Source organism: Perca fluviatilis, chromosome 12 (genome assembly GCF_010015445.1).
Source record: "Perca fluviatilis chromosome 12, GENO_Pfluv_1.0, whole genome shotgun sequence".
NCBI lineage: Eukaryota > Metazoa > Chordata > Actinopteri > Perciformes > Percidae > Perca > Perca fluviatilis.
Window position 1 is genome coordinate 8,168,635 of NC_053123.1, and position 15,904 is coordinate 8,184,538.

The 15,904-nt window shown below is 41.0% G+C and overlaps 1 protein-coding gene across 5 annotated transcripts in view; it reads left to right on the top strand.

Annotated features, from left to right (window-relative positions):
* Positions 1 to 2,065: 2,065 nt before the first annotated feature.
* hdac4 (histone deacetylase 4) overlaps positions 2,066 to 15,904 on the top strand; it is a 145,199-nt gene continuing 131,360 nt past the window's right edge. For all 5 annotated transcript variants that reach the window (XM_039817948.1, XM_039817949.1, XM_039817950.1 and 2 more), the window contains exon 1: positions 2,066 to 2,176. The gene's annotated coding sequence lies outside the window, so the exon portion shown is untranslated. The remainder of the gene's footprint in view (positions 2,177 to 15,904) is intronic.

Sequence of the window (15,904 nt, forward strand, 5' to 3'; positions counted from 1 at the left end):
AAGCAAACAAGGAAAGAAAGTCTCACGTTTCTCAAAAGGAAAATCTACCGTTGGCTTATGTCTCTCCACCTAAGTATTACAGTAAACCAACCAACTGCTGAATGCGACAAGTTGACACATGTTCTCTGCAGCTGTAAAAAGTCATTCTTGAAAAGATTGCCTGGAAATCACCAAGTGAAATAGAATAAGGGGATGCAGACTGAGGCTATGCAAGGAAGCAAATGACAAAATTCCCTCACAAGAAGTGAACTTTGCCGATTTGTGATGATAAATCTTTATGAGGATAGTGTGTATTACATGTTGGGTGTTTCAGGCTCGGAATCTACCTAGATCTTTGTGGCTTGCATATGAAGTTTTATAATGACCTTTAGTTTTATGGAATTACTTTTACCCTATATTTATACAATATATTTAATCTAAAGAAGCTAAAAACAAATGTTCTCAATCAGCTTCTTAAGTAGTGAGGTTTACAGTTCATGATCAGACACGTTCTTTTTTTTTTTTCAATGTTGCAATAGTTTTGGTTGTTTAACATGCGACATTTCTACATTTCTGCATGAACTCTTTTCAAGGTTGGAAGTGGGTGGAGTTTAGTTGGAAAAAGTTGATGTATGTTACATGGACTTTTGGCAACAATCAGAGCTGAGCAATATTTGAATCGAATGACATTTAGGGAGTTGTTTACTTATGTTGCATTCACAAAATGTCAGCAAAACGGGAAGGACAAGAAAACCTCCTGTTGTTCCGACTTATTCACACATCACCAGATGGTTAATGGCTCCCCCCACTGCTAGCCTTGCAGTCACATTAATTTAAATGCTTAAATTAGTTTCTTTTGTTGTGTTACACATTTGTAGCGGTTAGTTATCAAGTGAAACTGGGTACAAACAAACAGTGTAAAGCTCCCTTTTATTTAGATGTAACGGTCAGCAATGGATGCTTTGCATGCAGCCATGTTGCCAGCAGTTTGTTGACACTTCTTAAGTTATTGTGACCAAGTGACGATATCCACAATATAATAGCTGTCAAAAACTCCTGATATCTTTCACTTGGAATTCCAACTTGGAGGTTGACGTGAATGTTTTTTTCTGACTTGGCTGCTTGTAATTACGTTGTGATTAATAGGATATGAACAGTTTTTGACTGTATTGTAGGCTGGCATGATCTTAAACTTACTGTTGAGTTCCACAGACAAACATATGATCACATTTAATTCATTTATTACAACATAAGATGAATAAAATGTAGGCCTATATACTGTGTAGTTGCCTATCACTATGCATTATGTCTCTATGGAATTTAGGAAATTGTAATATAAAGAAGAGGAAAAAATAGGTAGAATACATTCAATATACTGAGCATCAGCAGCATAGGCCTACTGGAATACCAAATGAATATTATAGTGATAACATGGGTAATAAAATACAGTAACTCACATTATAATGATAACATGGGTAACAAAATACAGTTACTCACTGTTGAGTACCACCGTCTCATGAAACAAGACAATATAATGATGGTGGTAAAGCAACATCCCCTAAACTGACACAAATTAGACCACAGACCCCCATGTAAATAGATTTTTTCCCAGGTTCCCCATTTGACTATTGGTTTTAGGTCTTTTTATTACAGAAAGTGTATGAAACATATGATAGTCATACAGTCTGTCATTTTGTTACGTATGGATGGAATTATAGTAAAAAATAAAGTATTCCCCTTTTTGTTGTGGACCCCCTGGAAACCTCTCAAAGACCCCTAAGGTCCCCGGACCACACTTTGGAAACCCCAAACATAAGAAGCCCACATGAATTAAACATTTAAGTCTCAGTGTGACTCAATGCTGATTTGGAAGAACTAATACACAAACAGTAGCGATACACACCTGTGTGGCATATTGTCTTCTTCAACAACATGGAAAGCAAAAAAATGACAGACTTCGTTCATTCATCCACTCTCATTGCCATTATTTTCCTCTCAGCTGTCAGTCATCCTGTCCTGCAGACCCCGCCTCCTACGGAAATACAGGAGGTCGTCCCGACACGTGATTGATTCAGTATGGCGGAGCTGTTGGCTGAATGATTTTTACAGTACCGACGGGTCCTAAAACCCTGCCTGTGGATGCTCCTGGAGACTGGAGGGGATATAGCCATTTGCCCCCCAGGGGTGCTCAATTCAGGTAGTGTTTATTTTCTGTCACTGTAAAAGACAAGTATACAGTCTTCTCCTTGGCTTGGACGTTCAACCATGTCTCAGAAAGTATGTTTATGTTGTAGCCTAACGTTAGGTGTCTGCGCTGTTCCTCCTCGGAGTCAAACTAAGTTAGCCTACTCCCATTCTTCTTCACTTGACTTTTTATTTTCGTATCGTTGGCTAGTTTATATTCAGCAGAAGGACAGTGTTGCCAACACACAGGCATTGTGGTTCAGCATTACCAATTTGGAGTGGTTTAAAAAAAAAAAAAAAAGCTGTCGACTATACGTGTTGTGCAACACCGCGCCACCTTAGCTGCTCGATTTGAGTAGGACTCTAATCCCACTGTTAAGATAGCTATATTTTAAAGCCTGTTTCAGACTCGTCTGTCGGAAAAGTGACGTTTATGGACAGCGGACGATACTATTCTCTCTCCCCCCCCCAACAAAACTTTTCATTTTCCTTTTTATGAGTGGTGCACAGCGCCATATACGTTGTCATGTTGTTTTAATTCCAAGTGTGAGTGAGGTTAGTGTTAACCGATGTATTGGGGAATTGTGTCGCTAGTTCCAGTTCTTTGTTTACCAGTGAGGCACGTCACGCGTTGAACTGTACTAGTGCAGTAAGAGGTTGTCTCCTAGTAATGTTATCTCTGCTCAAAATTATCCTTCAACGTTACACACTTTTCTTCAATAAACAGTCAGTACCTGTGTGTGTGTGTGTGTGTGTGTGAGAGAGAGAGAGAGAGAGAGAGAGAGAGAGAGAGAGAGAAAAAAGAGGAGAAAGCACTATGTGTTTGATGGAGCTAGGTTTCTGCTGAGGTTGAACCGCCGCTGCCACAGCTTTGGGTATAAACTTGTGTCTTCATGAAGTGTAAACACAAGAGAGCAGCAGCAGGGCGACGCTGAAGTTAGTTTCCAGTTCGCAGCTTCCGATTCGGAAGTTATGGAGAAGGTTTACAGCTGTTTGAACCTACTTTCAGATTTGTGAAACTTTTATTTTATTAATGAAAGCCAAAATGTCCAGAAAACAATAAGCCAGGTGTAGCTTTAAAAAAACCCTACTTGATTAACAAGTAGACTCCAGTAACCGTTTAAAACACAGTGTCAGATTTGTAAAACCTTCTATTTTATTCTATTAGTCTAAGGAAAATAGTTTTTGATGTAGACCTGGTCGGATGTGGTATGGATGAAAAATGTAAGTTTCTATTTTCACAAATGGAATAAAGGTTTCACAAATTTTAAACTGTGTTCTAAACATAAACAGTATATATAGGATGGACCAACCGATCCCGTTGCTCTGGACGGAGACCAGTGAAGGATATTAGAAGCACTTTTCCGGTGAGCGTTACTGAGCAGCCTCCAACTGAGGAGAAAGGGGGGGTGGGAGCAAAGATAACTGTCGAAAGTTGTAAGTCTTCTGGTAGCTGTGCCAAGAGAAATCTCAATCATTCCCAATCTTACAGAGACGGAGAGCGTAGGTATATGTAAGGAGATAACATGGGCACAGGCTAATTATTGCTAACTAACATGCTAGTTAACATTAGTAATTAAACTTAAACAGCTAATGTGAGTCGAAACTGCCTGCAGGCTTCTCCTGTACTATACAGTAATTCCTCTACTATGCGACAGTAAGTCACTTGGTTATGACAGAGTCATTAGCCTTTTGCAAAAACGTCTGCTACGGAGCCATAACGTGAGATACAAGGTAATGGAGCCTTTCATACATTGTCGTGTTTCTTTAGAAATAAACAATGCACATTTCAGAGTCTTTAAACACTTCAGATGTAAAGTTATTCGCTGTCAAAGTGACGTCAAAATGAATGGCAGTCAATGGAATGCTAACCATAGGAGCTACGCATTGTGAGGAGAAGCTTACCCCCTTGATTCTAAACAGTCTTTAGCTTCTATAGGTTAATAGATCTGGCAAGTCTAGTATTGTTTTTTTTTATCTGGACCTGGTCTGATGTGGTGTAGATGGAGAAAAAAGAAGAAGTGATATTGCCATTTTTCTTTTGTCACAAATGGAATAAAGCTTTCCTAAATCTGAAATGGAAGTCAAGGTTTGACAAGTGTAAATGTACAGTAGGGTTTTTTTAGGCTAGACCTGGTCTATAGTTGTCTGAATGAAGAAAACGCAGTAAACTCAGCCTTCATTAATAAAATAAAGGGTTCACAAATCTGAAAGTGGGGTTTAAACAATGTGAAGGCTTCATTTGGATGTCTAATACCATTCACAACAATAAGCGTTGCAAAAACTCAATATTTTCTCTTAACTTTCCCCTTAACCGCGGCGAGTCTGAAGACAACTTTGGTGTCGTAGCAGCACGGCTGTGCCTCTGCTCTGCTAAGACTCCTTTAAGCCTTAACTAGTGGAAACTATTCCCTCAGCATTACAAGCTCTGGAGGACTGCTGTTGCGCTCTCGTAAACTCCAGGCCCCACAGGAACAAGGTCACTGCAGCCCTTTAAAAAAAAAAAAAATTGGCTCAGGGTGCTTCTCTCAAAGGATGACTCTATGGAGAGCAGAGATCCTGTTTGAAGCAGAAGTAAAACTGGATCTTCTTTGTCGACATTGTGTCTGATATTCTTTTTTCTTTTCCCCAGAGCATCTCTTTGCACAATTGGCAGTCTGTGAAAACAGCTACATTTTAGCCATTTGTCTGTTGATGTTATACCAAGCAGTGAGTGAGAAGGGAGGGATTCAATGTGGTTATGCATACAAGGAGGAATATATTTGAGTCTCTCTGGTTATGTCTGTCTGACTATCTATAGCTTCAAAAAGTCCCGAAACACTGAAATGAGTTTGGTGAAAGGAGGTGTCCCTGAACCGAGAATGAGTGCCCACCTTTAGACCAATCAGGATTGAGTATTCAGCCAAGCCGTTTGTAAAATCCCATCACATCGTCAGATCAGATGCTCTTTAGAAGCCTTTGTTAGATCCAATCGCATGCTTCCAGTTGCAATATCCCTTTATGGTGAAAGTTGAATCAACATTGGCACATGCTAACATTTCCTACTAGGGAAACAGAAAGCCGTGTCTGCCTTTACCCAGGACTGCAACCACTCTCTTCCATTATACCAGTTACTAACAAACATTTTTTTCCCAATTATAAATACGGCTGGGATACTTCACGTGACGTTGGCTTTTCACAACTGAGATCCTCAGGTGGAGTAGTTGGTGGTGGTGGAGGCTCTGGTCCAAATGTTTAATGTTTATTATAATATAAAGCTCATTTAGACAGGCATTGCCCCCCATATGTAACATGTCAGCGTTGTGGTCTTTTTTTATTTTTATTTTTTTGGGGCTTTTCCGCCTTTAATTTGACAGGACAGCTAGGTGAGAGAGGGGGAAGACATGCAGGAAATTGTCACAGGTCGGATTCGAACCCTGGACCTCTGCGTCGAGGCATACACCTCTCAGTATAAGTGCGCCTGCTCTACCCACTGAGCCTACCCAGCCACGTTGTGGTCTTTTTAGGGTACAGATGGTGGAGAGATAAATACTTTTGCCTCTTTTAACTGATTTCTCTTTGTGTGATTGTTGCATATTTGTGCAAAATTGAGTTTAGAAAGAAGCTCTTCTACTTTGATTTTAAAGCTGCAGTAGGTAAGATTGTGAAGAGCCAGGACTTTGCCAACAAATTTGAACATCGACAACTTCTCAGTCCCTCCTCCCTTTCTGCTGCAGCCCAAACCGTCTCCTAAGGCCGGTTACACACTGGAAGCGTCGTGTGAGCGTGTCAGCTGCGTGGCGTGTCCGTTTATATTTCGGCTCCCATGTTAACAGGTTAGAGCTTACACACTGCCGGCGTGAGACGCGTGCCTGCTAGAAATAGAACCGACGCCTATTTTTCATGCGAGACGCGAGCGTGTTGGAAGTGTTTCCAGGCAAAATAGAATAGGAAAAATATGTTTATATGTCATTTAGACACAAAGACATATTAATAAATGACATATTGATGTTTGAAAGTCTAGGTTTTGACATCAATGTAGATATAAATGTAATACAAAATTTCAGAGAAAAGATTTTCAAATATTGCACCTGTATATACACCTGAAATATTTAGGGATGCACGATATTGGATTTTGGCCGATATTCGATATGCCGATATTTTCAAACTCATTTTGGCCGATGCCGATACCGATACCGCTGCATATGCACATTTTTCCCCTGATATACTGTTCACTTTAATTCTACTGAAGAGAAATCCAAGTATCTCTCCTGTACTACCTTTACCTTATTACAGTCATGTGTTGTAGATAAGGCAATACACAAGACCAACAACATTTGATTCTACCATAAATGTATCATTTTACAAATGTAGACAGACATTCACTCCTGAAAAATAGTTAAATTATTTAACTTGGAGGAGAATAAATTATATGCCAGTGCCACATTTCACTTATACTTAGATAGACTTCAAACTTCAGTCCTTAGGAGTAAAATAAATAAAAATAAATGTTCAAATAAAAAATGTAACTCATCTCCTACTTGAACAGGTCTGCCAAATGCCTTACATCAGAGGCAACGCTAAACAGCCGTTCACTGTCAACACAAGCTACGACAGCCGCCGTTCTCTCTTTCTAACTTCCCTTTCACAAACGTATTATCAAATGCAGATGCAGTTGCAGCTGCTGTGTGAGAACCGGAGCATTCCTGTGAGTGTAGGTCGGACAGCTTTTTTAAGGGTGAAGTCTTTGTCTATCCACTGGGCAGTGAGGCTCAACATGCTAACAGGACTCACGCTTGATGTCCAAATGTCCGCGGTAAAGCTAATATGACTAGCGCCGCGAGGAGCTTTTCAATGTGACTGGCGACAACAGTCTGGAGATCAGATAACGGCACATCAGAAAAGTAGCGCCGGCTAGGCATAGCCTGGACATAGCATACCGCGGCTCCACCACGCTCAACGGCTGGTTATCAAGAGCAATACATTCAAAATTCAACTTTTACCTTTGGGTGGTCGCTGCTGTATTTTCTAGCTTTGTGCTTTACAAGTACTGCATGCAAGTTTGTTATGTTTTACATTCGAAATACCTCCACACAGCTGACATGTTGGAAGTTTAAGTTGCTGGCGCTCATGCTACGTTCATGGTCGTCATGTGCGCATAGTAAACAAGACACCCTATCGGCATGGCTTATCGGCAGAAATATTCATATCTGCCGATGCCAATGATGACCATTTAAGCTTTTATCGGCTGATACCGATGTCGTGCCGATATCATCGTGCATCCCTAGAAATATTCTGTAACATATTTTGCAGTCAATACTGCCGACGTTGTCTTGCTTTAATCAAATCAGTAGGCTATATATAAATGGTAGGATAGGCTACGATAACAACGTAGTGTGTGTTCTGAGTGACGGTCCAACATCAGATAGGCTATATAGGCTCTTTACAGCTACACTAAGTTGTTCAGACAGCCCACTTACCCATTTATCAGAGTTTGAATCTGTCGGCACTATGTCCCGAGATCAGCCCTCCCTGTACCTAGCAGCAGGAGCAGCGCTGCGTCAGACACGCTTCTGGTATGTAGGACACAGAAAAATCCACGCAGCTGAGACGCAACAGAAACGCCACGCTCGCGAGACCCGTGCAGTGTGTAACCGGCCTAAGCCCCTCCCACACAACGGAGTTTGACAGAACTGCTGACATGTCAGACAACATGTTCAATAACTAAACACCAACACAACGTTAACTTTACTCACCAACAGTAAAACGATGCTAACTAGCAGGCTAGCGTTGGCCATTTCAGCATCATATCAGACCGACCACTGTGCTAACGTTACTATCATCCTCACCAACGTAGCTTTGTGGACTTTTGACTACTAATAACCAAGTGAAAGATAAATCATTCATGGTAATTATGTTACCTGTTGAGAGGAAATGTGGCTACATCTGCATCGTTCTTCAGATCTTTAAAATCCTGCAGCCACCCCACCTCTGAAAAGCCACTCCATTATTCACGGAGTTTTGGAAAACCTTTCTGCAGCTCGTGCGCGGGGAGGGGGGGAGGGGAGAACGCTATATATGCGTGTACCTGAGCAGTGATTGACAGGCAGATAGACCACCCCTGTGGCCCTGATTGGAGAAAATCAACCGGGAGCGGTGGAATTTTGCCAATGGCACTACAGGCTGAAGGAGGTGCCAGAGGAGCTGTCTTTTTTCTTTCTTTTTTTTTTACATAATTCATGTAGTTCTACTGGAACATAGGGTCAGTTTCAGCAAATATGACAGAAAATTTGTTTTATAAGACTTACCTACTGCATCTTTAAGGAACTGACAGTAACATCTGACATTTTAAACAGTTGGAAAACAAATCTTACTAACACTAAATGCACACACCTAACTTTTCCACTTACAACAAAAATGGATTCCAAGGTACATTGAAGGAATTTTAATCAGTGCTAATGTTTTTCAGAGTGACTTTCTTCTAAGAAACCCTCATGGTGGCTTGAACTGCAGTAAATTGAAGTAACAGCCTCATATTTTAAGTGTGTGTGTATGTGGTGTGTGTGTGTGTGTGTGTGTGTGTGTGTGTGTGCACATTTGTGAAACTAAAGTGTCTACTAATTATATCTTGTGGGATTTTGATGCACATGCATAATAGAAGACAGTAGACAGGTACCTTCAGTGTCTAAAGCCAGTTTTACATAGCCAGGTATAGAATTATATTAAGTTATATGTAATAATCACATTTATTTTCAGTCCAAGGAGTCTAACTGGCATAGAAGATAGTTTCCCTTCACTGCTTTGCAGCATTAAAGTCTATGTCACACAGGTAAATCAATGCCATCACCTCTTACCACTTCATTAAGTCTCAATTAAAATTCTCTTCTGTCACACCTTGTTTTAACTTTTATGTTTTCATCCTCCATCTCTTCTTGTGACAGAGAGATTCATTTAGCCTGAGATTCATTTTGTAGTTAAGTTGTTTTTAAAGCTAAAATCCATAACTTTTTAATATCATCCATAACTTTGGATGACATAGACTCAGACAGACTTTTGACACTGGCATTGTTTGCCAGAACTGTATTGCACTTACCACTCAAAGTAATGAGACTGAATAGATCAGCATAGATGACAGGTACAACCATGGTTACTGTATTAGACTTAATATCTCTTTATATATTTATTTTTAATTGAGCGAAAGAATGAAAAGCATCACAATTTAATGCTCATCCAAAGATATTATGGTTTACTTTAATCATGTCTAAATCAGTGAAAAAGTACAAGTTTGTTTTAGTATACGATTTTGACATCTTTAGTAAAGCCACTTACATATTGCTATTGAGATAATAATTGGGATATTTAATCTTATTGGGATATCACTGTTCTACTTCTTAACTTCTGAGATTAAGATACCCTGCCTTTGAATCTAATCCAGCTCATTAAACTGATCTGTCTTGGGTCAGTTTTTCACATCACTTCCTACTCAACGTTTTGGAGCACTTTTTCTTGTTCTTTACTTGCCCCTAAGATTTCCTCTTGCAATCTCATTAATAAGCTCATTTAGCCCAGTTCCATTGTGCTTTATCAGAGCCCTGACCTGACTTTCCAACTTCCTTCGATCATTAAGCACAAGCTGGCACTGGGAAAGCTTGTTTGTTTGAGGATATTTTGTTGACGTTGTCACACTAATTGATACTAATGGGGTCGTTTAATGCCACTGTTGTGCTCAGGGACAAATGAGGTGACAGGACCATGTAATGCACAAGACACATTCACCCAGCAGGAATTTGTAAACTGCTTGGCAGGGTCTTCCCTTCACCCCAACTGCCATTCAGCATATTATTGTGTCTTTGTTCTCAGTCCAATGTGCATGTGTCAGTCTATCTGTCAAATACACGCAACGTTTGATATGCCACTAATACAGTTTTAATAAAACTTGAGGAAATCAGTCGTTTCACCACAAGCCTGTTAGCAACAACTTTTCTCTGCCAATCCTCTAAACCCGCACTTCCCAAAACTTTTTTCTTTGAGGCCTCCCCCACTGGCCGATAGTCTCCTAAGTGTTTTGTTTTCTGGTGTCATTAGCTAGCTTCTCGCCACAGATGACACATGCCCAGACCTGTCTAAAACCACACCGGCACTAAAACCAAAATGAAGTCTCCAGATATAGCCTTACTTTCCTTTTCGGTATTGATGAGTATCATTAGCACTTTTACGTTTCTCAGACATGTTTCATTCATAAAATAGTGATGGTCCGACTGCAGGAAAAACGAGGATGAGCTAGCTAGTTGCTTGAGTTGCCCACTCCTAATTTGCATAAAGTTGAGGTCCAGGCTACCTCCAGCTCGATTCGCTGCCTCTCGAAACTCTTGAAATCTTTTAAAGTGACTGTTGCCAATCTGAAATGAAGACCGATTCAGTAACTGCATAGCTTATTTTTTTTTCGCCTAAAATGGTTTCAGAAACGCATTCCAGTCAACTATTTTCATAAAATAAGCAAAAGTTTCCAAATGAGCTGCCATGTTGGTCCTTTTTTTAATCTGGGAGCAGACAGCTCACAAGTGAAGCGTTCATCCAATCAGGTGCAGCCAACCATTTTTCAGTGGGGACTAAAATGTATCTCAGTTTTATATACAGACTTTTATATAAATGATTTGTTATTATGATTTTAGTTAATATGTGAAAATCAAAATTTTTCAAAGACAAAGCCTCGCGCACCCCCTATGATCTATGGCACCTGCTTGAGCGTGGCCGGACACCAGGTTGGGAACCAACCAACAAAATGACATGGGCCATATCCATTTTGAATTATTATTATTTTTATTTTTTTGTTCAAGTAAACATAAAACTGAATGAAATTAATCATTACACAGTTATTTCACCTTTTCTCATTAGGCTTACTGTTGTGCAACTTAATACAAAAAAGGAAGTTGGATATTGGTCAGAGAGCCAGAGAAGCAGTTAAAGTAGACAAGAGGAAGATTCAAGCAGTAGAAGTGACACAGACCTTTTAATGGGCCGCTATACAGAAGCTCTCAGCCTCAACTGATGTGATTTGAGGCTTGATGATTCCTTTTGGTTACCAAATGAGTTCATGGCTGCGAATCATTCTCCCAGATTCAGCCCTTTATACCCTGTTGTGCCACACAGCCCCAGTATTAAACCGGTTTAGGTCCTTTGTGCTATGCCAGTACCTTGTCCTGACTTTGAACCCATCTAGCTCCCCAGTCTCAGTTAGCAAGTGTTGAAAGAGGTTGGCAGTTGGGAAAGGTATCCTTGTTTGTTGACATTTTGTGTATATCACTCTAATAGTTACTACTTAAGTCTATTAATGGCACTATAATGTTGGGTACGAGCTTGGTGACAGGATCCTGTGGTGCACAGGCACACTCAACCAGCAGGACTGTGCAAACTGTCCCTGCACCCTACCCCATACTTACCAGATCATCAAACTCAATCAGGGGCCGCAATCATTTTCTGACAGGTTACATTTATTTATTTATTTATTTCCAACTTTTTATTAGGGCTCGATTATGGAAAAAATAATAATCACGATTATTTTGGTCAATATTGAAATCCCGATTATTTAACACGATTACTCATTAACATTTGGATATAATGGTTAGTGTCCAGGGTATAATCTGTTAGTGTCCTTTATCTCACAGAAAGAGTCTTTGGATCAGAATAAAATCTGTTTTACTACTGTGAGTCGGTTCAGCTTTACAGATATCACACATAACGTTATACAGCTAATGAACAGTTCCACAAACATAACGCAGTGTGCATCTCACATCACATGTTCACTCACTATGACCACTACTACTGGCATTACTAAACATTGGGCCAAAATATCAACAATAATGTCGCCGTCAGTGGGCTTATTTGCTAGCTAACCTTAGGAAAAATCGAGCACATAGACGGTACCTTAGAGTAACGTTACGTGAAACAGGTGATTTAACGTCCCTGCTCATTTGCATACAGTTTAACAACAAAACTAAATGCTCAGGGAACATTACTATGTTTTTTCATGTTGTTTTTGAGCAGTATGCCTATGCACCCCCACTAAGCTGGAAAAAGTTTTAAACAGTAAGTGAATACAGCGTGTCGGGGGAATACAACGTCTATAGACCGTATACTACAGCAGGGGGGGGGGTCAAAGGCAGAGGGACCGCAGGGTTAGCTAACGTTAGCTGTTGCCTTTTTTTGCTCACCAAACGCTGCTGCCATCTTTACTCGCGCCGAGTTTTTAAATTCCAGCGGATGATATGCACACGACTTGCCTCCCTGACCGGCTTCGGGAGGGGCGGATGTGTGCGTTCGGATGTGCGCATGTGCGTGTCATTCAGAACACAAGACAAAATAAGAGTGTTCTTGCAAAACAGAACATGGCAAAATAATCTTTTTTTCTCGATTATACTATTATTTTTTTTTACTATTTTTTACTATTTTTAAAGTGATGGTTCGGAGTAATTTCACCCTAGGGTCCTTTGCACCATGACCTCGAGCCAAACAACCCCCCAGAAGCTTTTTTCACCTGGGTCGAACATTGGGAGAGTTAGCGTTATCAGCTGAATAGCTTAGTGCAGGCGCTAATGGATCCAAGAGTGAATCTTGTACATTACCCCACTAATAATGCCCGAAATGATACCAAACTTCTACACTAGTACACATAGGTTATGTACTCATAAAATGATGGATTGGAAAGTTTGTAAGTACACCAGGAATTTATTTAAATAACACTTGCCTGCTGGCTTCTGCTCTCTGCTGCTACTGCTACCGGCAGTAAGACGAGTGCTTAGGGCCGTCTACGAATTACAACACCAAAAAGAGATACAACAAAAATATTTATTAAAGCTGCAGTAGGTAAGATTGTGAAGATCCAGAACTTTGCCAACAAATTTTAACATTGACAACTTGTCAGTCCCTCCCCCCTTTCTGCTGCAGCCCAAACCGTCTCCTAAGCCCCTCCCACACAACGGAGTTTGACAGAACTGCCGGCATGTCAGACAGACAACATGTTCAATAACTAAACACTAACACAACGTTAACTTTACTCACCAACAGTAAAACGATGCTAACTAACAGGCTAACGTTTGCCATTTCAGCATCGTATCAGACCGACCACTGTGCAAACGTTACTATCATCCTCACCAACGTAGCTTTGTGGACTTTTGACTACTAATAACCAAGTGAAAGATAAATCATTCATCGTAATTATGTTACCTGTCGAAGAAATGTGGCTACGTCTGCATCGTTCTTCAGATCTTTAAAATCACGGAGCTCACGCCACCTCTGAAAAGCCACTCCAATATTCACCGGAGTTTAGGGAAACTTTTCTGCAGCTCGTGCGCGGGGAGGGGGGAGGGGAGAACGCTATATATTCGTGTACGTGCCTGAGCAGTGATTGACAGGCAGATAGACCACCCCTGTGGCCCTGATTGGAGAAAATCAACCGGGAGCGGTGGAATTTTGCCAATCGCAGTACAGGCTGTAGGAGGTGCCAGAGGAGCTGTTTTTTATTTTTTATTTTACATAATTCATGTAGTTCTACTGGAACATAGGGTCAGTTTCAGGAAATATGACAGAAAGTTAGTTTTATAAGACTTACCTACTGCATCTTTAATTTAATGATTAAATAAGGTAGAGTCCCCAAACTTACCTAAATTATAACTTGTTTCCTGCTAGTTGTACTACAGCACTTTTAAAAAATAAGTTCAAGTGGAGTGGTCCAGAAGGAGCTCAGTCCCCCACGTCAGGAGATAAGCTGAGGGAGTCAATGAGTTCTAGGAAAGGGTTCCATGTTTCTAGGAATATTGCGATAGAGCCTTTCAGAGAAGATCTAAGCTTCTCAAGCTTCAGATTGTCGAGCACCTCTTTAATCCAACGGTCGTGTGTAGGGGGGGGGGGGTGGGAGAGCCTCCAGTTGAGCAAGATCAGTCTCCGGGCTAGCAGAGATGTAAACGCCAGGGCCTGCCTTAGTGCAACTGGGAGGCCAGCGTCAGAGGAAATGCCGAAAATGGCTGACAAGGGGTTAGGGGGGGATAGTGCGATCGTAGGCTCTGCTCAAGGTGTCAAAAATACAATTTAAAATATAATATAGGGCAAGACCAGAACATGTGAGTATGGTTGGCAGGAGTCTGGTTACACCTGTTACAGGCGTCCCGGACAGTGGAGTATATTTTGGACAGTTTCGCGTTTGTATAGTGGACTTCATGAAGGACCTTGCATTGGCTCAAGCCATGAGGAGCACATGTGGAGGATGAGTGAACCGTAGTCAGAGCACGATCCCGTTGTTGGTCCGTAATAGCCATATAGGTCTTTGACGCTGATGACACCTTTATTGTGCCAGGACCTAAATGCCAGGTCTGAACTTGAAGGTGTAAAGACATCGTTTTTAAGCAGTGGGACCAAGACGGAAGGGCCCTGTAAGCCAAAGTTTTTCCTAACTTGACTCCAGATCTTAAGCGAGAGGGATACAATCGGGCATGCGCCCACAGATGTTAAAGGCAGAGGGAGCTGAGAGCAGAGGGCCGAATGCAGCGGGAGGCGTGATCCCGCCTTTTCCAAATGTACCCAGACGGGTAGAGAGGCACAGTCGTCGTTCATCAAGTACAGGATTTTTTGCAAGTTAGCTGCCCAGTAATATCGCCTGAAGTTAGGGAGTGCCAGACCCCACTCAGCCTTCAGAGGCTGTAATATCGCCTTTCGGATCCTAGCAGGTTTGCTTGAAGGGGTTAGAGTCAGCGCAAATGTAGAGATCAAGGGAGGTTGCTCCGTGATCTGATATTACGATACTGTGGTAGTCGCTGGATTTATTTTAATAACAAATGTAGAATTACCCACACGTTGAAAGTTTTTCATTATTGTTCTCTCTTACAGATTGAAAACTGATTTTAAAGTTTTCTTTTTGGCCGTGTATGTGAGGCGTGCAAGGGCCAAAACCAATTTGAAGTTTTCAATATTGCAAATCCTGTATACTGTATACTTTGGTTGTTAAGACTTAAGACAAATAGACAAATTAGATACATTTCCCTGCTTGCATAAAGATAGGAAAGGTGGATTTCAGTGAGAGATGTCCCAATCAGACAGTGCTTCAAATTGCCCCCTGGGGACAGATAAAGTCCTTTGAATGAAAGACTTTTGAGGGCAGATTGTGATCACAATTGATCTTAATAGAATCAGCCTATCCAATATCAATTGCAGATTGGGTTCTCTTCCAAAAGCTGCGTTATGAGACGCTCGATATTTGACGACGGGAGAATGCAAATGGGTTGTTGAAACTGTTGGCCCCTCCCTTTGTGTCAGCGCTCCCGTTTCTTCCACCCTCTCTCTCCCTTTGTGATCTGCTAATCAGCGGTATGAGGTCCGTATGAGCTAGGTCTTCCTGACTTGCGAGCATCTCCCAGCGATCACAGAACAGCTTGAAAGATGAAGGGATAGGTCAGATAGCCATTTAATACATCTCTCAGACAAACATTGCGAGCAGGAGTTGACATTGCATTTGCTGTTGTCCCTAATTCATCTGCTCAAAGGATTTTAGGTTTACCAGTTGTTTTAAAAAAAGTACAATAATGTAATACATTCTACTTAGACATTATTGTAGCGGACCTTGTGCTAAATACAAAAAGTCATGCTTAGCCTACATTTGTTCCAATTGTCAACAATGTCAAAGAGCATGCCAAAATGATCTGTGTGTCTGAAAATACCCTCAGAGGGTTAAATACATGGGTTCAAGAGTGAGAGTGACATTGAAAGAATGTTA